Consider the following 23622-nt stretch of genomic DNA (forward strand, 5'->3'; position numbering starts at 1 on the left):
ACAAAAAATACAAAAATCTCATTTCCATTAACAGTTATTGTGTCATTGTATATACGTTTCTTATTTTGTGACTATACATTATTTTTATCCGTATTCTTCACCCATTCGTACCACGTCTCCCATGTCGCATAGTATTCTTGATCCTCTTTGCCTTTCAGTTCCAGAGTGAATTTATCTAGTTCAGCACAGTCCATATTTTTTTTAATCCAAACTTCATCTGGTGGTATTTTATCACTCTTCCAATTTTGTGCTAACATGATTCTTGCTATAGTTAAGATGTGTACAATAAGGTATCTTTTATCTTTACTCAAATTCCCTTTGATCATACCTAATAAAAATGTTTTGGGTTCCAAATTCAATTTATATTTTATAATCTCAAAAAGCCATCTCTGTATTTTCTTCCAGTATTTTTGACTTCTATTCATTGCCACCACATATGGAAAAATGTTCGTTTCTTTTGTTTGCACTTCCAGCATTCTGGTTTCAAGGTTGGATACATTTTCGCCAGTCGTGCCGGTGCTAAGTGCCATCTACAAAACATTTTATATTGATTTTCTTTGAATGCCGTTGACAAAGTCAGTTTCCAGTTCTCGGTTCAAGTCTTTTCCCACTCATCCAAATTTATATTATGACCCACATTTCTCGCCCAGGCAATCATTGGTCCCTTAACAATTTCCTCCTCTAGTTCTACCTCCAGTAAATAATTATATGTTCATGTTATACATTTTATATTCTTGCCTGTCAAGATTTGGTCCAATTTTTGTAAATCTTTATGTATCCCTAGCTCCTTTACATCTTTCTTAAATTTAGTTTGAATTTGCAAATATTAAAATAAAATAAATAAAATAACCAGTCTAATATTGTCCCTTGTTCTTTTAGTTTATCCAGTGTTTTTAATTCCCCCTGTTCATCTACCAATTCTTTATACCTAATCATTTTTTTAATGTCCCTTGTATTTGGATATAATATAGCTTCCATATGTGAGATCCAGTTTGGTCTTTTCAAATAATGCTTTTTTTTTTTTTTAAATTTTCTCCCATGTTTGTAAAAGTGAGTCCCTTATCAAATGTCTATGGAAATAGGAGTGGATCTTATTCTTTTTATCCCATAGAAAGGCATGCCACCCAATTTGGAGGTCATGACCTTCTATCGCCAAAATTCTTTTATTTTTTAAGTTTATCCACTCCTTAACCCATAGTAAAATTGCTGCTTGATAATATGTTTCCCATTTTGGGAGTCCAAGGCCGCCTCTGGTTCTACTATCTTGTAACATTTTCAATTTTATTCGTGCTTTTCCCCCCATCCATATGAAATTTCATTACCGTCCTATCTAATTCCTGAAAAAAATTCTTATCCAATTTTATAGGTATTATTTGAAAATAGTATAATAGTTTCGGTAGTATGCTCATTTTTATGGCCGCTATTCAGCCTAATAGTGATAGTTGTAATTTTCCACAATTGGCCAGATCTTTACCTGTGAAAGTAATTTCATATAATTATTCTTTTTTATGGAAGAGCATCTTCCTGTTAACCAAATTCCTAGGTATTTAAGTTTTTTGACACTTTGTAATCCCAATTTCCTTTCCAATTGTTTTTTTTGACTTTCTATCAAGTTTTTGGTTACTATTTTTGTTTTATCTTTATTAATTTTTAGTCCTGCCACTGCCCCATATTCTTCTAATTCTTGAATTAGATAGGTCCCTGACTCCATTGGATCTTCCACAAAAACCACTAAGTCATCCGCAAATGGCTGTACTTTATATTCTTCTTTTTTGCTCTTCAGTCCAATTATCTCCTTTCTTTGTCTAATCTGATTTAAAAGCACTTCAATGGTCAAGATAAAAAGCAGAGGCAACATTGGACATCCCTGCCTAACACCTTTCATAATCATTTTTCAGTAATCTCCCCATTTATAATTATCCTAGCTTTTTGGTTCGAATAAATTGTGCCAATCATCTTCTTGAATTTAGATCCAAATCCCATATTTTTGACCTGTTGGATCAAGAACTGCCAGTTGAGATTGTCGAAGGCCTTCTGAGCATCCAAGAAAATCAACGCTGCCTGCTTTCCCGGGTGGGCCTCATAGTATTCTAATACATTTAATACTATCCTTATATTGTCCTCTTATTATCTTTCTGCCTTTCAACTGCCCTTTTCAATTCCATCACTATTATTTCTTTATTTAATATCTCTTTCTGTTCCTCCCTAATTTCTGGGAGACCTTTCCTTTTCAAATATTGTTCTATATTCTCAGGGTTTATTCCATCCCCCCTATATAGTTGTTCAAAATATTTTTGTACTTTTTTCTTTTTCTCAGTCATTCAATATTCTAATTTTCCATCCTCCTCCTCCAATTCTTGTATCAACCTTCTTTCTCTTTCTAATCTTAATTTATGGGCTAACCACCTCCCTGGTTTATTTGCATGTTCGAAAAAATTCTTTTTTGCTCTTTTCACCTCTTTAACTTTCTCTTCCTGATTTATAATGTTCAATTTAAGCCTAGTAAGAATCATCTCTCTCCTCAATTCTTCATCTTGTGTTTTTTTTTTTTTTTTGTATTCTACTTTCTAGGTCTTTAATCTCCTCCCGTAATTTATTCTGATTTTGCCATCTTTCTTTATTCCTTTTCGCTGTATATGCTGTTACCAGCCCCCTCAAGACTGCCTTTGTTGTATCCCATAAATTCTGTAATGATGTTTGCTCTACTGTATTTTCCTCAAAAAAAAGTTCCATTTCTTTCTTAATTTTCTCTACAAAATCTTTCTCCTTTAAAATTTGGGGATTAAGTATCCACCTTCTACTCTTCCTTTTCCTTCCTTTCCAAGTTATTTTTAATGAGTTATGATCAACCCATACATTTGTCATAATCTCTATCGAATCTAGTTGGTTTCCTAGTTCTGCGTTCATTCACGCCATGTCTAATCTAGACCACGATTTGTGTGGGTTAGAGTAGAACGTGAATTCTTTTTTCCCAAATTTATTCTCCTCCATTGATATATCAAATTTAATTCCTGTGTCATATTGAAAAAGGATCTGCGTAAAATTTTCCTTTTCTTTTTGTTCTTTGCATTACTAAAATAATCCTTCCTTATATCTACTACCACATTAAGATCTCCCACAATGCATACATTATCTTGTCCTGTCTCAAGGATTCTCTCATGTAAATCCTTATAGAATTGACTTTGGTTGTCATTCTGCACATAAACTGTAACTAAGAACATTGGCTTGTACCCTAATTCTAGTTCAAGTATCAAAATTCTCCCTTGTGGGTCTACATATTTTTCTACTGCCTTAATTTCTTTTTTAACATATACCGCTATCGCTTTCTGTTTTTGATCTGCCAGGGCTACAAATAACCTTCCTAATTTAGGATATTCTAAACATTTCCAAAATTGTTTTTTAATATGAACTTCTTTCAGGCATACTATTTCTGATTTCTGTTTGGCTAATCTAGATAGTATCTGTTTCCTTTTAATGGGTGAGTTTAGACCATTTATGTTTAATGATAATAGCTTCGTTTCCGTTTCCATCTTTCTACTTGTGGGATATTATGTCTTCTGTTAATTCTAGTCTCTCTTTGCGGGCGTGTTCTTAATCTTCTTCCTTCTATCTCCTCCTTGTTCTCTCCTTCTTGTTCTAGGCCTCCTATATCTTGCTGTTGTTCTTCTTGGCTTTCTGTCTCTAGCTCCTCTCTACCACTGCTTTCTTCTTCTGTTCCTCCAATCTGTTCATAGAAATCTTGCACCTTGTCTAAGTTATTTATCTTGATCCTCTTTTCCTGCCATGTTACCAACAAGCCTTCTGGAATTAACCATCGAAACATTATGTTCTTCTGGATAAGTTGTGTTGCCAAAAACCTATAGTCTTTTCTCTGTTCATGCACCTTCTTGGGAACCTGCTTCAGGGTTTGCAGTTCTTTATCTTTATAAACCAACGGTTCATCTCGCGTTATCTTGTATATTATATCACGTACTTGTTTCCTGGCAAATCGCATGTGGACTTCCCTGGGTAACCTGTTACGTCGAGTGTAACTCATTTGAACTCTATAGGCCTCATCGATTTCTAGCAGGATCTCTCGGGTTTCCCTTTGTAAAGCTGGCACAAGTAATTCTGCCATAAGCACATTCAGATCTTCATCTCTACTTTCAATGATATTTTGAAACTTCAAGTAATAGGCAGCATGGTCCATCTCTAGGTGGATAATCTGTTCTTCTAATCTTTTATTTATTGTCATCATCCTGTTGTCCATTAGTTCCAGTTTCTTTTCATTTTGAACTGTTCTAAGTTCCACTTTTTCTAGTTTCTGCTCATTCTTTTGCATTGCTTGCTGTACAGTATCAACTTTGTCTTCTAATTTATTAATATTGCCATTCAATTCCATATGGTTTTGCAAAATATTATATTGTGCTTTAATCTGTTATTCTTTTTGCAAATAATTTCTTACTTACAATTCCTTAGAAAGGCTTTGGTGGACAAAAACTGGGTGAAAGGATAGGTTAATTTAATTTTTCAAGTTCATGGTACATGAAGGCAGTCATGAACTCCACAGAGGCATGGCTCAATGAAAGCAACCACAGCCCCAACTGGTTTAAAGCAAGGCAGAGGCAAATACAGCTCCTGCAGATCTGAAGCAAGATGAATGCAAACATGACTCCAATAGGTTCAAAGTAAGTCAAAGGCAATGTGACTCTTATAAGTTTGAAGCAGGATGTTGTTCATGTTTCATGCAATCATAATGGGCACCCTCCATTACTTTTGTATATGGAGAAATATTTTGAATAGAGTGGAGTAGAGTAGAGTAGAATAGAATAGAATAGAATAGAATAGAATAGAATAGAATAGAATAGAATAGAATAGAATAGAATAGAATAGAATTCTTTATTGGCCAATTGTGATTGGACACACAAGGAATTTGTCTTGGTGCAAATGCTCCCAGTATACATAAAAGAAAAGATATATTCATCAAGAATCATAAAGTACAACACTTAATAATAGTCATAGGGTACAATAAGCAATCAAATCATACTAGGAAACAGTCAATATAGATTGTAAGGATACATGAGACAAAGTTACAGTCATACAGTCACAAGTGGGAGGGGATGGGTGATAAGGAGTGATGAGAAGGTTAACAGTAATAGTAGTGCAGACTTTGTAAATAGTTGAACAGTGTTGGGGGAATTATTTGTTTAGCAGAGTGATGGCATTTGGGGAAAAACTGTTCTTGTGTCTAGTTGTTCTGGTGTGCAGTGCTCTATAGCATCGTTTTGAGGGATACTAATAGCAGTTAGACTTATATACCACTTCACAGCCCTCTCTAAACGTTTACAGAGTCAACATATTGTCCCCAACAATCTGGGTCCATCATTCCCGAGAAACTTGTAAAATTATACTGTACAAGAGAATGCATGCGTATAGCACATACATAACTATCTGCCCTACAAGGTTAACTAGGTCAGGAAACAGACACCACAAAAGATACTAGAGCTTTATTTTGTTGATACAAATTATAATTATAGAATATTGAATACCTAGCAAGATGCAATCTTGAGTTTCTTTCTTATCCTAAGTTTGAGTTTTTCAAATAGTTGTCACATAATTTTCTTCAAGGCTATTTCATATTTTTCTACAATAGCCATCATACAATTTCCCTTTTAAGATAAACTACTGTAGATAAAACAAAGTAAAACCATAGGAAACAGCAAGCTGAAGAATTAATAGGTATTACAACTAAATCTGGTTTATATCTCTATATCTCTTTATATTTTTGCAAATCATCTTTGGTTTCATTACTTCATTCATTGTCTTTCTTCTTTGGATGTAATACATCTCTGCATTTATAGATTACAGAATAACAGAGTTACAAGGGACCTTGAAGGTCTTTTAGTCAAACCCCTGCTCAAGCAGTAGATCCTATAGCAGTCTGTTCAGGCTCATCTTGAAAACCTCCACTGATGAACTTCCATTACTTCTGGAGGCAGGCCATTCCACTGGTTAACTTTTCTTAATGACATGAAATTTCTCCTTAATTCTAGGTTGGATTTCTCTTTGATAAGCTTCTATCTCATCTACTCTACATCTCATCTACATGAGCCATGGTGCTACAGTGGTCAGAATGCATTACTGCAGGCTAATTCACTCTCACTCTAAGAGTTCAAGTCTTTTTAAAAATTTATATGTTATTATTATTTTTTAAAATATACTTCCATATTGTGTATGAACAGAGTTGGTTCTGGGTATCATTCATATTAATCCAATTTACAATAACAGTATCATATTTATCAAATTTAAGTAATCCTTATTATATTGTTCAAACATAAACAAAAAAATGCCTAACTCCTCATCTTTAACTCTATCTTCATCTCTATCTTTCTTGTTCAATCTAAACATTTCTCTATTATATATGAACAAATTTGACTAGGTATCCTTCATATTGATTCAATTCACACTAACATTGTTAATAATCTCCAACATATTAATCAAATTTATGTAATCCTCATATTATTTAAACATAGATAAAAAGAAAAATGCCTAACACCTGTAAATGTTTTATTTGTTTGTTTATTTGATTTGTCAATCGCTTACAAGATAATAGGTATAAGTACATACATAGTTATGAATACGTGAAATGGGTACATATAAGAAAAATAAACAATAGGACAGGGACGCTATTATTTTTATTCATTCTATAAAAATTTATGTTCTAATATTTCCCCTGTCTAATTTTATTCTGCCTCCTTAACTTACAATCAGGCTATTTTAATATTTAAAGGGCAATTCTTTCTATCCATCATCTCTTCTTCTCTTTAGTGCTTCAATTCTTATATGTTTTTAATTCGCCTCCCACATTTCTCATCTTTATCTTTATCTCTATCTTCATCTCTATCTTTTTTGTTCAATGTAAACATTTCTCCCAATACAATCTTGTGCTGCCAATTCTCCCAGATGTCTGCCCATGTCCCAATCTCCTTATCAAAAGTATCTTCCTGTCTCTCCAATTGTCAACTTGTCTGTTTTATTTTCTTCAATCTTTCTTCCTTTGTCAGCTGATTTGTCAGTCCTATCTTTTGCTCCATTCCTTGGTTTATTTGTTGATAAGGCCAATCCATCTATTCTTTCCGCTTCTTTTGCTTGCCATTTATCTGGTCTTCCTCTTCGTTGAGCTGTTGCTTCATATAATTCTGATCCATATGTTTTCCCTGTTCATGTTCCATTTATTGGCTTGAATGGTTCATATCATCCAATCTTTCAGTTGCTTCCACCAGTTCATGGGCAGTTTGATCTTTATTCCTTGCTCTCTGCAAAATGTTTTCCATTTTCTGATTCATACCATCGATTAAGTTCATAATATTTTGGAACAAGTAGGTCATCTCATTAAGAAATCCTCTCATTTCCACAGCTGTTCCTTCAACCAGTCATAATAGCGATAAAAGTGGAATAAACAGTCATGCCTCAAATGAGTTCAGAGAGTCCAAAATCATAGAAGCATGGTTTATTTTCCAATTGTTAGAAAATTATCCATCTCACTCAGCAACAATATCTGTTTACTGTTCGCTTCGCTTCTGCACTTTCTTAGGTATTCTGGCTGTCCCCAACTTCCTGGCAGCCATGTTGACTGCCACTGCTCCTTGTCTTCAGATGAGGGTGATTTTCCAAGCCAGGGAGGAGAGATGTGGCTCTCCTTGACCTGCAAGATGCCCCCCTTTACTTCACCACGCCTACAGGTTGGCTAGCGCATCGGTCGGAGCCTTCTGACGGGAAGAGCTCAAAGTGGGACCGCGGAGCTCGCGGTTCTCACCTCCAATGGTACCAGAGTTCAATTCTGAACAGCTCAAGGTTGACTCATATTTCCAAGATTGGTAAAATGAGGACCCAGATTATTAGGGTAATATGCTGACTAAACTGCTTAGAGAGGACTGTAAAGCACTGTGAAGTGGTATATAAGTCTAACTGCTTTTGCAAATACAGATTTTTTTTCATATACAAAAGTAATGGAGCATGCCCATTATGATTTAATGCTGTAACAATCATAAAACGGATTATAATTTTATAATCTTTTTTGCACTGATCAAGTGAGTCATATGGTCTGTTGGTATGCTGTTAAGACACCAGACTAGAAAAGAGGATATGTTAGTTCAAGTGCTGCCTTATCCATGAAAACCAGATGGATGACCTTGGACCAGTCACTCTTTTCCATTTCACAGGTTGATTGTGGAGGGAAAATAGGAGGAGGAAGGTGTTTCAGATATATTCACCAATACTAAATATGGAAAGTCAATAAATCCACAGTTGTTAAGCAAATACCACAGTCATTAAGCGAATCAATGGTCTGAAATGGGTACAGTTTTGCCAAAATTCATAAATGCCTTAAGTTCAATCATGTAACAATGAAAGGGGCTTTACCATTGTAAGTTCAAATTCATATCATTTATGTCAGGTTGATCATAATTTCGAATGGTTATTAAGCCACCAGTCACAAGTTGAGGGTTACCTGTACTGATATTAATTTGGTCACTACAATAAAAAAAAATCTGCTTGCTCAACTTGAAAGCTAAGAGTTGATGTTCCTGGGGTCATTCATAGCATGGAAAACTGGTCAAAAATGTGGAAATAGCAGTTCAATGTTTTTAAATGTAAGATAATACACTTGAGGAAAAATAATCCTCTGGCACAGTACAGTACTATGGGTACAGTGTTAAACAAAACAACAGAAAAAAAGGGATTTAGGTGTGATATAGCATATGACTATAAAATGATGAAATAGTATGGCTGGGCAGCTGTAATGTGAAAAAAAAAAATCTGGAGGACTCAGCAGCAGGAAAAGAAAGTCCTAATCATGCAACATAGGCCTCAGACCCCATTTGGAATACTGCATCCAGTTATCTATGGAGATTCTCAGTCATTCAGGTCATAGTTGTCTGAAAAGTGCTTTTCAAGAGGCAACTGGACTTTTTTTTTTTTTTTGGAAGTCTTCTCACTTCTCATCCAAGAAGCTTCTTCAGCACTGACTGGAAATGGAAGGATTTATACTCCTTGCAGACGGCTGGTCATTTGCATTCTTTTAGCAAGTAATTAAGGCAACTTGAAAGTTTATTTGTGTCGTCAGATTCACCTGAGTAGTGCAAAATGGGTATGGAGCCTTCTTGGAACAGTTGAAAGGACTGTGTTGTAGACTGGAGATATCATATTCTTCCCCCTCTGTTGAGAAACGGTTGTTCAATTTTGACATAGATGGCTTCTTTGAAGCCTCTTTCAAAACCAGAGGTCCTCTCTGTCCAAAATATGGATTTTGCTATCTCCAAAAGAGTGGCCTTTGTCTTTAAATGCAAATGGACTGCTGAATCTATTCCTGATAGGTTTGTCTATTTTGTCCCATGCATTTATGAAGTAGTTGTCTTGTTTCCTCAATGTACAGATCTGCACATGGTTCACAGCATTCTACTTCATATACTATACTGCTCAGTTTGTGTCTGGGTATTTTATCCTTGAGATGAACAAGCTTCTGCTTTAGTGTATTCTTGGTTTGAAGTGTGCACATATGTTTTGTTGGCTGAAGATCCTCCTGAGCTTTTCTGATATTCTGATATGTATTGGATCATCATCATAATCCAGTCAGAGATGAAGAAGCTTCTTGGATGAGAAGCAAAACATCTTGAAAAAAAAAATAGAAAGTCCAGTTGCCTCTTGAAAAAGAACCTTCGGGACAAGGTCTGAGAAACAAAACTTATCAGAAGTGACTGGAGGAACTGAATATGTACAGGCTAGAGAAGGGGAAAGCGGGATATGATTGAAATTTTGAAATATATTGAATGTGAATAAGGTTCTAGAAAGCAGTATTTTTAATATTAAGCATAAATCAAGAACACAAGGACATAACAGCAAACTGACAGGGGTAAAGTTCAAAAGTAATACCAATAGCACTTAGACTTACATAATGGCTTACAGTGCTTTGCAGGTCTCTCTAAGCGTTTTATAGAGTCAGCATATTGCTCCAACAATTTGGGTCCTCATTTTACCCACCTCGGAAGGATGGGAGACTGAGTCAACTTTGAGCCGGTGAGACCCAAACTTCCAAATTGCAGACAGACGGCAGTCAGCAGAAGTAGCTTGCAGTACTGCATTCTAACCACTGCGCCACCATCAATGTTAGATAAACAGTTGTCTATCATCTGACAAAAATTTAAAATAAAAAAATAATAAAAATAATAATATTAAAAATAATAAATTAAAAAGAAAACAAAAACAAACAACCAAAAAACTCAAAAGAGCAGACAATGCACCACTAGGTCTTTTTCTGCCTTCAGGTTTCTATGTTTATATTTCTGTTGGGAGTTGCTCAGTTCTAAAGAAGCTGCTTTAAATAGTTATGTAGATTTAAAATGAGTTTAATTTATCATCTAACGCTGCTTGTTGATTAAATTTAAGCACGTGTTCTGAATTATTTGATCTTGATACCTTTCTGAAAGTCCACAATATTAGTCAATTAAGGACTTCCGGTTTGCCAGGCTTCAGCGGCGGCGGGGATTCGCGATCCTGCGCGATCCCTGTTGCGCTAGCCGTCTTGGTGCCTCCGATCCTGACGGATCTGGAGGATAAGGCTGCCCCGTAGAGGCAGCCGAAGATAGGGAGGATCCGGAGAGGGGTTTGGGGGTATCGCAGACCCCCTCCCCACCCGGCATAACCTCCTTTTCTCAAGGCGGTGGAGCGGCGGTCAGCAATGGCCGCCACAAAGAAGCCGCAGCTGGATAAGATTGTGCTGGAGGAAGAAGGAGAAAGAAGAAACAGGAGAAGTGAAAGTGCTGGCTGAGCCGGGAGAATAACAACTTTTAAATACCCTGGAAACTGAATTGCTTGAATTGCCTGAAAGATACATTGTATCCCTACGAAGATTGGAAAGCGGCGGAGAAAGCTGTCAAGGGAAAGTTTTTTTTTTCTTCACTCTCCCACCCCATATAAAGCCAAGGGATAAAGGATTCCTGGACATTGGATTTAACAACTTAAGAAATTGGAAAACCTGTATTGGAGGCATGGATTTCTGAACAATTAAAGGAAAATTGTTGTTGTAAGTGGGTAGGGAGAGGGAAAAAAAATAAATTGGAGCAGAATTTGAAAAAGGAGGAGATTGCCTAGAACTTTAAAGAAAGTTATATCTTAATTGGAACTTTTTGATTAAACAGTAACCCCAGAAAGAGAAATACAAGAAAGAAAGAAAAATATTTAAAGAAATAGTTTATTTGGATTCTTTGGTGACTTTGGAACTTTTTGGAATTATTCTTGATTAAAAATACTTGGGTGGTTGTTTTGGAAAAAGTTTTTCTCTTCACGATGGCATTGCTTGTGGATGAACTAAAAATTGAATATCAAAAATATAAAAGAGAAAAACAAGATGGAAAAGATACTTTGGGCACTCTTTTTCAATTTCTAGAAATGGCGGTATGCACTTATGAAAAATTGACTACGCAGCAGGATGATTGGGACAAAGAAGAAGAAGAAGCCATTTTTGATGAACAATGGGTTCCTTTGGGGAGGAGGAGAAAGAGGAAAAGAAAAAGGGGATTTTAAGGTTTGAAAAAACAATCAAAAAAGAGAAAAATGAGATGAAAGGTGGATACAAGGTTAGAAAACAACAGAAAGGGGGTAAGCAGAAGAAGAAAAGGGAGGAGGAGAGACAAAGGGGTAAAAAGGGCAAGGAGAAAAATAAGCAAGAGAGAAAGGAGGGGATGAGAAGCCTTAATGGTGGGAAGCAAGATTTAAAGAAACAAAACTTATTTAGAGACAATGGGTAAATCTAATTGAAAAAGGGATTCTGGAAGGTACATAAGATTGTGGTTTTATATGTGTATTTAGAGTAAAATGTTTAAGATATAAATGAGTATCAATATATATGATTAGCTTTTTAATGGTATTGATAGTGGTTTTATATGCTTTTATTTTGTTTTTTGTTTTTCTCATAAAATTTATTGTGTAATTTTAGAATGTACTAAACAGCATCCCAATATAAACTAAGTGTTATATTAAGTATTATTAAGTTAGGGGAAAGAGTCAAAGGCGTCACTCCAGTCAGTGTACAGGAGAAGTATATTTAAAGAGAAAAGATGAATGGATAGCTGGAAATAGAACAGACAAATAATGATAAGTATTATGAATTGAATTGAGATAAGATAAATAAAATAAAAATAAGAAAGATAAAAGAGGGAAGAAGCTATATAGAAAATTGAAAATGGTAATAAGATATGGAATGTAATATAAAGTAAATATGATTTTTGAATTTGTGTCTGTGCGAAGAGTTTTAACCCGGGATCAAGCAGCTTTCAGAAAAGATGTTTTATGTTTTTTATGTTTTATGTTTTGTATGTTTGTGTATTGTTTTTGAAAGGCAATAAAATTCTAATTAGCAAGAAATATAATTTGGATAATAGAATGAAAAGGAGAAGTTGGGATAAGATATGAAGTTGAACAGATAACGTAAATATATATATTACAATTTGGAACTATTTTGTATGTTCTATTGGTTTTTTTTTAGTAAAGATCTTTTATTTCATTATGCCTTGATTGTTTGTGTATTGTTTTGTAAAACTAATAAAATTTGTTTTTTAAAAAAATATTAGTCAATTAAGCTCCTCCCAAAAATTATTTTTTAAAAATTAAATCTAATATTGTCTATGCAACTTTTAGAAAAAGCAAACTGAAATAATCCAGTAGAAAGTTACTTGTTAATGTTTTTTTAATCTTTACATGTGTTAATAGACCAGAAAAATCTATTTAGACTATATTAGACACACCAGAAATGTCCAATAAAATTAGACCATAATTACAATTTAGTTGGATTTTCAGGTGAGAAAATATTATTTACATAGTGTAAAGTGTCTTGTTATTGCCACACTTTGATATGAAATCCTCTGGATTCTTAACTTGAATTTAGACTATTTGTTACACACAGCTTGTCTATATTGTGGCATCTGGAACACATTTTTCATGCATGAGAGATGGCCAAAAAAATCACTGGAAAGGATCATTCTATACATTATTTGCAGCAATGGATTGCTATTAAATCTTATCTTTTAATTAGGCTTCTTTTGAGAAAGAGACAAAGCTTTTGGTCAGTTTGATCAGATTTTATAGATTATTTTTAAATTGTAGTCTTTAAATGCTAAAACAAATTTAAGTTGTTTAAATTATTACATGTCTGCATTTTTAATTAATACAATAAATTAAAAAGAAAAAATAGCAAGTCATCTGTCATATCCCTTGCAATTTGCATAAAAGTTACTTATATAAAATTTGAGGTTTTGTTTCAGTTACATGACACAGTTCCAGTGTTCAGCAACTTTCTCAAAATACTAAGAACATTTGTAAAAATACAATATAACTGAAGGGAAATGTCAAGATATTCCAGCCTGTAAGAAAAATAATATTGCTGACATTTGTTAAGCAATCCTTACAGTTTGTAGGGATACTGGTCTGGTTACAGCCAACATTCAAATCTTCTATTTATCTTCAGGCCAGGAGATGCAGGCAATATGTGGTTTTCTAGGCTGACCTACTAATGACCTCCATCCAGGCCTGGAGTGACTAGCATCCCTGGGAATCAAAAGATATTTAACTTTGATGCCAATTCAACCTCAGGAGGATGGTCAAAGGAACTACCAGATCCCTTGCTTAGAATATGACATAAACTTGATTAAATCAGGCTTTACCCATATCTTATGCTGAAGTTTAAATATCTATTAAAAAAGCAAAATGAAACAAATAGACAAACTTGAAGGATGGAAACAAAAGATTTATCCATCTGATTACCAAGTAGTTTATATTGATTCCTATTATAATCCCTGATAATATAACTATATTGGAGAGACACTTTCTTGATCACTTAGCTGCTTTGTGTTCATTTAAATCATAGGCGATTAAACAATGAGCAGTATCAAATTGAGACTAATTTTCCCAGAACTAAAATTCCCCATAGGACAATTTTAACATATATCACAATCATTTCCAGATGCACTGTTCTCTCTTGATAAATTACACTGCATTTTTTATTCCAATAGGCAGGTAGTAACAAATGACAAAGACATTAATATATTAATATTAATATTAATATATTAATATCAGGACTTCAGTACATTGTATGTTTTTCCAGGGTTGGTTAGTGCACTTCAAAAATACATTTAAAAGCTGTGAACCAAGTGAATAGTTTGAGCTAATGCTGACTATGATGTGTGTGTGTCTGTGTTAAATGAATAAAAAAATACCTTTAAAAAAGAAGTATTGTCAATGGGAAAGCCAGATTCACTTAAAAACCAGGCTACTAACTTATCAATTGCAGTGATTCTCTCAACAACTGTGGCAAGGAATGTGGTAAAATGGGGCAAAACTTATTTAACAAATGTCTCACTTAACAACAGAAATTTTGGGCTTAATTGTGGTCATAAGTCAAGGACTACCAGTACTGGTAATTTTAGTCCAGAGTCACATGGCTTGGAATCACATCTTCTGAATTTAAGGCAAGAATTTTTCTGGCCTCTCTGGTAATGATGAAACTTGAATTGAGGATCTACTGAGATTAAATATATGCTTTCCCACTAAAGTACTGATTTCGTTGTTTGTTTCACGGAACTTGTAATAAAATCCAAATCAACTTCATGTGGTAGCAGTAGTCAGTGATATGTACTAGAGGGAGCATAACAGAATCAGAGGCCTTGTTATTTAGATTACAGATAATATTTAAACACTGGATTTTAAATATAATGTTCTTCATCAAAATCTATCTTCTGAACTTTTTAGAAGACATTAGTTTTATTTTTCAAATTAAAGTAACTGCTTACTTTGTACTCATATTACTGGCCACTCGGAGACCTTCAAACTATGCTATTTTTATAATTCATAAAGGGGGCTATGAATAAGGGAGTTTTGGCAAGGGGGAAAACCTGCAATTGGCAATGAAACAGAAGTGCCATTAATGGGAAACACCCAAAAGAGTACTGGACTACATTCACCATTTAAGATCTTATAAGAGAAAAAAACATATTTTATTCTGAAAGTAGATGATTTAGAAAATATTTTTTCTCAAACATACTTTGTTCAATTTTTAAGATAATTTTCCAACGTTTACTGTAGCTACTCTCTCTCTAAATCCATTTACACCTTACTGGCTGTAATATTTAGTTTTTTTTTGTTACTGATACTTCCTAGCACATCCTTTATTTAAATAAAATAAAATGGCTTTCAAAAGCCAAGGTTAAATAGTACTTTCATTTTTTTTCAGGGACCAAATACGATAGGCATAATTCACACAGTACTTCTCTTAAATTGCAGTGATTGGAATTTGAAGCCTAGATAATGTCATTTAATACTTACACTATTTTCTAGCAGTTAACAGTAAGTAAAGTCCCATGGTAAGAGTTCTCCATACACAGTCAGTTATTTCACTTAATCACTTGCCATTTAAGAAAAATAATTGTCAAACTCCAAATATTTCCTGATCATGTATACACAACCAATCTTAGTTTGAGAAACAGAGAGAGAGATATTTTATCTACAAATGGAGCTCCATAAGGAAAGACACAGATTATTATGGAAATACCGTACAATACCCAACAATCTTTGGTCATATTCTATTTTTTTCAAATGCCTACATCATCTATATCAGGTACATTGGGTGAAGAATACATCCTTATCCTAGACATTTTTAAACAATTCATTTTGTGTACTACTTAACTAATTATTAAAATTAGTAATTATTAAAATAGACACATCAAATACTAATCATTAAAATCTTCCTCAACAGAGAGGCATACTGCTTAGGCTATTAGAAAACTTGGCAGACACCCAAAATCTACAATAGCTTCTAATTAATTGATCTCACATCTAATCTGCTATTGTTCGCCCAATGCTGATCATTTGTTTGGCCTACAGATCCTATTGCCCCTTTCATTTGATTGTATTTGCTACTGTACCCTTTCTATCTCTTTCAATTAAGTACAGGTTAAGTGGTTCAACCACAAGAGAATAGGGGATAATGGCACCAATCAAAGTAATCTCTTTAATTTGCTAAATGGATTACAAGGAAACCCCAGCCAAAGTGAAGTTATTGCTGTTGGCCTTTGCTTGAACCATACACAAAGAGTATTAACCTATGAAGTGCCAAACCTAATACTTCAGTACTATTCATTCAACCTGGTACATCCATACCACAGTTCTGGGCATTGTATAGGTATTCTCATTCTAAAGTATAACCATTGCTGGCATCTGTCCAACTCAGCTACATATCTTTGCTTTCAAAAGTTAACATTTTGTAAAGCATTCAAAAACATGGCTTAGTTCAAATCAAAACAAGTAGATTTATAATCCCTTTAAGCTTAGAATAGACCCCATTTTTCATATTTACTATAAATTCAAATTAAGGTTAATTTTTGACATTCTTGCTTTTGCTGACTAAGTGAAAATGCTAACAGTAAACATGCTTTGTCCTTAAAATGGTATGCAGACTTTTCTTCTCCTCCCAATCCTTTTCTAAGGTATTCAGAACTAGGCAAGCAGCCAAGAGAGCTACATGTTCAGTATGTCCTTCACTGATCAATCAAATAGTGGTTTTATAAATGGAAGCTGTATAAGATCAGCAGTTACTTTATTTTATTATTAGACAGCAAACGGGGACCTAGAAAAAAATGGGATAAATGCACAGAAATTACTACAATTTATTATCTAGGATTTTTTTTCAGACACAAGACTCATGTTTAATTAAAAGATACATTTGAAGATCCACGGTTTAATTCATTACTATTGATTTATACAGGTAATAACTACTGTTGTTGCAGCTCAGCTAAATCAACCCAACAGAGCATTTTTCTCCAAGATGGGGATTTCCAGATGTTGGGCATTAGACCTCTTATTCTTTAGGCAGCAGGGATATTGTTTAAGAAATTACTAGAGTTGCATTTAATCCATATCTGCTGGAATAACCTCACTGCTGCTGCATTCTGTACAAATCTTCACTGAGAAGACTAGCTTGAATGTGAATTTTAGTGAGGAGGGGGAAAAATAAAAAGTATCAAAACCCCGTCAAAATATATACATTCACTCTTGAAATGACTGTGTCTTTCACACAGTCCTTGCCCAAAAGGACTGTGCTTTCACCGCAGTCTCCATCCAGGTTCTTTAAAGATAATAAAGAAACTTTCACTCTGTGTTGGATGATAGAAGAGTGAAGAGCATTTACTCTCTTTAAAAAGAAACAGGGGAAACATATAACAACAACTGGCACAAACATTCTGACACAAATCTGACACTGCTTATGTCTAAATGTGGCAAGTTGGTGAAAATAATATATGCAAAACACATTTTCTCTTTCTTGGTATATGCATATCATTTGTGCCAAATGATAGAATTATGAAAGAAAACTAATAATCTATTTCCAAATGCTTCATTTTAAAACTAGTTGTTACAATATGAAATAGTTTATTAATGTTCAACAAAGGACATTTAGAACAGCATTCACGTATAGTGGTATCTCGGTACTCATCCTTAATTGGTTCCAGGAAGTGCATTGTGTACCAAAAACAATGAGTACCAAACAAATGTAAGTGAATCACAAGCCAGCTGACATACATAAGTTATAGCTTGTGCATTGAATACCAAACAAATGATGAGTACTGGGACCAAAATTTGAATCAAAATATGTTGAGTGCCAAATTTCATGAGTTTCAAAGCAGCTGAGTACCAAGGCACCACTGTATATAGTTCTATATTATGATTCAAATGTAATTTGCACATAAAATTATCTAATGTTGATCAAAATGTATCAGTCAAGATTTGTGTACAAAAGCAAAATACTCAACACAGCTATTTTTTACTTTGATATGACTATATGCTCTTTGATCAGGTGAAAGATTCACCTGAATCCTTATGCCACACAAAAATGAAATATATTTGTAACATGATATATTTGTAACATGATTCTATGAAAATATTTTTTGATCACATGACTGCTGAACAAGTAAAAGCATTGCTGATCTGGATTGTAATGCTTGGGTCAAGGTGACATGGATGCATTTATTAAGTATTTTATGAAGACCTAAGCAATGCTGCAGGTGCTACTTGGAAATAATTCTACAACTATGATAACTAGCAACATATATATTGAACAAAGTATTAAAATGAATACCATTAAGAAGGTATTACCATTTAAGAAGGAAAAAGTTTGGGCCTAGATTTAGGGAAAAGAGAGCAATAGTAATAGCACTTCGATTTATATACCACTTCATGGTGTTTTACAGCCCTCTCTAAGCAGTTTACAGAATCGGCATATTGCCCCCAACAATCTGGGTCCTCATTTTATTGACCTCAGAAGGATAGAAGGCTGAGTCAGCCTTGAGTCAGTCAGAATCAAACTCCAGACAGTGGGCAGAGTTATCCTGCCATATTGCATTCTAACCTCTGTGCCACCATGGCATAATTAATTCATTAATTAATTAGAGCCATACCTTGCCATCCAACAAAATAATTGAGGATAAGATTTTAGTGATTAGAAAAGAAAGGTGGAAATTGTTTGTCCCTAGGGTTGACAGAGGGTGATCAGTGAAATTGCCAAGACCATCCAGCTGGTTTTTTACCTAAGGTGTGATTCCCAGTCTCCCAGTTTCTAGACTGGTGCCTTAACTACTACATCAAACTCGTTCACTAATTTATACTGTAGAATAATTAGTAATTCACAAAACTCCAGGTCTGTGAAACTTTTTTTAAATTTTAAAAATAAACTTTATTAAACATTAAAAAATATATACATACTACAAAACATTTTGTAAAATACAAAACCAAAAAGATATACATAACCAATAAACATAAAAAACAAAAACATTTCTAATTGCTTAGATAGTGTGTTCTTATCAAACAATTTTCCAATACTTATTTCCTATATCTGGTAAATAGGCGTTGGTATAATTACCTGAGAACGCCCTTTCTATCTACTCTGCAAGAGAGTCCAGGATGGGTTAGACTCCTCCCTATTATGTCATAGAGCTGAGTCTGCTGTATAAAAGGCCAACCTCTAGCCAGATCCCCTGTCAAAGACACTTGACAGACTCTGAGTGTCTAAGGAAGCAAGGAACAACATTGTTAGAAGAAAAAAAATCCACGCCCAACAGTACCGGACATAATAAGTGTGGGGCTGGATTCTCTTGCAGAATAGATAGAAAGGGCGTTCTCCTATATGCTGCTTCGAGAGTCCAGGATGGGACATAGCAAAGCCAACATGTCCACGGGAGGGCCCTTGTCCGGGTGTTTATTCCGTCTGAGGGACAACTCTTTGAAGCACCCTTCTTCTGAAGGCTGCATCTGCAAAAGCGAAGGAGTCAATTCGGTAATGTCTAATGACGGGAGACAGAGATGCCCAGGTAGCTGCTCTACAGATCTCCTCCAGCAAAGCTTGAGTAGCCCAAGCAGCCGAAGTAGCAACACTCTTGGTGGAATGCGCCATAAGTCTAGCCGGCACCAGAATGGACAAAGTGATGTAGGCTTTGGCAATACAGGATCTAATCCACCTGCTTAAGGTGGGAGGGGAGGCCTTGCAACCCATTGAATTATGGGAGAAAGAAACAAATAAGGCCTTGGTTTTCCGGAATGTGAATGTATGTTTGATGTAAATATGTAAAGCCCTCTTAACATCTAACTTATGCCATTTGGGTTTAGATCATGGGTAGGATTAGGGCAGAAATCTGGTAGCACAATTTCTTGGGCCCTATGAAACCAGGTATTAACTTTAGGGACAAAGGTGGGGTCCAAATGCAGGAACACCCTGTTGTCATGGAAGGAACAGAGTTCCTCCCTGATTAATAGAGCTACAAGCTCAGATACCCTCCTAGCCGAAGTAATGGCGACCAGAAAAACTACCTTCTAAGTTAGGAACTGAAGTGAAACTGATCAAAAGTTAAATTTTGTTCAAAAGACGACCCTAGGCATTTGGCTTCCCTCATCAAGACCCTGGACTTTGTTCCCCCCATCTGTTGACATGTGCCTTTGCAGCCACATTGTCTTTCATCACCAATACCTGGCCTCCTGTCACCCTTGAACGGAAGTGTTTGAGGGCCAGGAAGATAGCCCTGAGTTCAAACCAGTTTATCGGACAAGACCCCTCTGTCAATGATCAACAACATAGACAATACTGCTACCCTTCAAAAAGACCTCGACTATGTATAAGAATGGTCAAGCAAATGGCAACTTCAAACCTTAACAAATAAATGCTATGTCTTACATATTGGCAAAAAAATCAGAAAATAAAATCAGGCTGAATAGTCAAGACCTTGTTGATGATCCAAACTCTGTCAAGGACCTTGGAATACTCATCTCTAATTATCTAAGTGCTAGAGCCCAATGTAACTACATAGCCAAAAAGGGATTAAGAGTTGTTAACCTAATCTTACATAGCTTTTTCTCTGGTAATATTACACTACTAACTAGAGCATACAAAACATTTGCTGGACCAATACTCGAATATAGCTCATCATTCTGGAACCCACATTACGTATCTGATATTAACACAGTTGAGAAAGTCCAGAAATATTTCACAAGAAGAATTCTCTACTCCTCTACTTATTGCGGAATATCTTATGCCACTAGACTTGAAATTCTAGACCTAGAAGACCTAGAACTACGCCGCCTTCGGTCCGATCTTAGTATATAAAATCATACATTGCAATGTCCTACCTGTCAATGAATACTTCAGCTTCAACCATAACAATACAAGAGCAAACAATAGATACAAACTCAAGGTTAATTGCACCAAACTTGATTGCAGGAAATATGGCTTCAGCAACAGAGTGGTCAATGTCTGGAATACTCTACCTGACTCTGTGGTTTCTTCCCCAAATCCCCAAAAACTTTAATTTTAGACTTTCTACTATTGACCTCACCCCTTTCCTAGGAAGTCTGTAGGGTGCGTGCATAAGCACACCAATATGCCTACCGTCCCTGCCCTATTGTTTCTTTTATTTTTCTTATATGTATCCATGTATTCATAACTATGTTTTTACTTATACCTATTATCTTGTAAGCATTTGACAAACCAAATAAAATAAATAAAATGAATAATCCAGAGGCTTCTGTCTGCTTGGAGGCCTCCATGATCAAGCAAGGGGTACACAAGAGGTGCTGGAAGCAACCCTCAATATGTGTCCCCTGATCTCACTGAGATAGTTCTCTCAGAAATATTGCCACAAGATTAGACAAACCGATGCTTCTGCCCAATTAAAATGGCCACTGGCCTTGTGCTTTGTGCTGGGGTAATAAAATTTCCACCTGCACAAAGAGAAATTGTTGGAGGGCCTTTGTCGCTCTATAGGCTCTAAGAGCCCCGAGCAAAGTAGAAACCCAGGAGTGAAACTTTCAGCCTCACAGCAGCTGTGTGCCAGAGGCTTGAGATCAAACCTGCAACCTTTTTCAGCTAATTGCTAGCTACAATCCTGAACTCTGCTTCCAAGACACAAAGCTCGTTTTGACTAGAAGCTGAGTCAAAGCTGGGGGACCTAGGTAGAGGCTGGCCTTTTATACGGCAGACTCAGCTCTATGACGTAATAGGGAGGAGTCTAACCGATCCTGGACTCTCGAAGCAGTGTATAGGAGAATACTCCTATCATAACCTATTTATATTTTCCCTTCCTTATCTGTTTATTTGCTGGTTTCTATTCTTTATCCAATTATACCAGTTTTCCTAAACTGTAAAATATTTTGAGTCTTCATTATCTTTTAACTTTTGGGTGAGTTTTTCCATTTCCGTGCAGTCATAGATCTCCTGGATTATCAAGTTATCCGTTGGTATCTGATTCCCCTTCCAACATTGAACAAATGCTATCCTTGCAGCAGTGATTATATGTAGAATTAAATAGTTTATTTCTTTTGTGGTTTCACCTTTTATTATTCCCAAAAAAAAAAAAAATCAGCCTTCAGTTCTAATTGAATATTTGTGATTTCTCTTATCCATATTCGTATTTTTTCCCAATACTTTACTCTTCGGGCAAAGTCACCAAGCATGGAAGAAGGTACCCCTTGTTTGTTTACATTTCCAACAGAGTGGGATTAAATTTGGATACATTATAAAGTTTCCCAATCTCGAAGGTTCCAGATATCACCGATTGCACATTTTATATTGGTTCTCTTTATAGACTGCTGATTTCATTAATTTATAGTTTTGCTTCCAAATTCTTTCCCAAATTTCCAAATTGATATTATGTCCTATGTTCCTTGCCCATGCTATCATTGGGCCCTTGAATACTTCCTCTGCCAATTCAAATTCTAATAAGTAGTTGTACATTTTTTAAATTGCTTTTTCATCTGTTCCCTCTAAGAGTTTATCTAATTGATTCGGCTTTATCTATTCCATGTTCCTCTACATCTTTTTTATACCTTGTTTTCAGCTGTAAATATGGCCACCAATCCATATTGCATTCTAACCACTGTGCCACCATGGCATCAATTAGAACCATATCTTGCCATCCAACAAAATAATTGAGGATAAGATTTTGATGATTAGAGAAGAAAGGTGGAAATTGTTTGTCCCTAGGGTTGACAGAGGGTGATCATGAAATTGCCAAGACCATCCAGCTGGTTTTTTTTACCTAAGGTGCGCTAATTTATACTGTAGAATAATTAGTAATTCACAAAACTCCAGGTCTATGAAACTTCATTTTTTATTAGTTTTCAAGTTACAACTTTGGTAGCCATTTCTTTAGTTGGTCTACAACTGATTAAGTTGAAAAAAATAGGTAAAACTATAATAAATATTGTGTATATTTATTTAGGGAATTTATTTAGTTATTTAGGAAATTTATATTGCTGCCTATTTGCACATGGTGACAAAACATAAAACCCCATATCAAAACAATAAAACTAATAAGAGAAGAGTCATATAATAAATTTACTTAAATCACCCTCCCACCTTCCCACCCCAATGACAGCACCTCATACGAGCCATATAATGGTCTCCATCCCGCTCTAGGTTCCCCATCCCATTGGCAGAACCAGGTCTTCAGTGCCTTTCGGAAGAGTGCTTTTAGAATGGGAGCCATTCTAATCTCTCTGGGGATGATATCGCCGGTGGGGGGGGGCATTATGGAGAAAGCTTTTCTTTTTTTGTTTTTCCAAGTTTTATTGGATTTTTATTTTTAAATATACATCAATATCAATACATGAACAGTGTGGCCTCTGGGTATAATACAAACAGGATTATTATTATTATTATTATTATTATTATTATTATTATTATTATTATTATTATTATTATTATTATTATTATTATTATTATTATTATTATTAGATTCACTACCACACAGCTGGATCATCAAGTGCCTGGATGTCATTGGAATATGCAATTACATTGGCACTTTCACTGCAAATGCGATGAAGCACTAGAAAACAGAAATGTTCATTGGAAGTGAAAACTACAGACTGGTCAACATCAAAAGAGGGATTTTTCAGGTGTCACCTCTGCTGTTCAATGTCGCCATGATCCCCTGTCAACAATTTTACAGAAAACTCACCTGGGTTATCAAACTGCTAAAAATTCACAGAATATCTCTCACCTGCTGTACATGGATGACCTGAAGTTATACGGAAAATCAGAAATCAAAATCCAGTCAC

General features: G+C 35.1%; 1 protein-coding gene across 2 annotated transcripts in view; it reads right to left on the reverse strand.

Moving 5' to 3' along the window:
• RARB (retinoic acid receptor beta) overlaps positions 1 to 23622 on the reverse strand; it is a 335866-nt gene that overhangs the window by 247775 nt on the left and 64469 nt on the right. The gene's annotated exons all lie outside the window — the stretch shown is intronic.

The sequence above is a fragment of the Notechis scutatus genome, chromosome Z, assembly GCF_049901735.1.
Source record: "Notechis scutatus isolate UNSWTSFEM ecotype Mainland chromosome Z, rNotScu1.2, whole genome shotgun sequence".
Classification (NCBI taxonomy): domain Eukaryota; kingdom Metazoa; phylum Chordata; class Lepidosauria; order Squamata; family Elapidae; genus Notechis; species Notechis scutatus.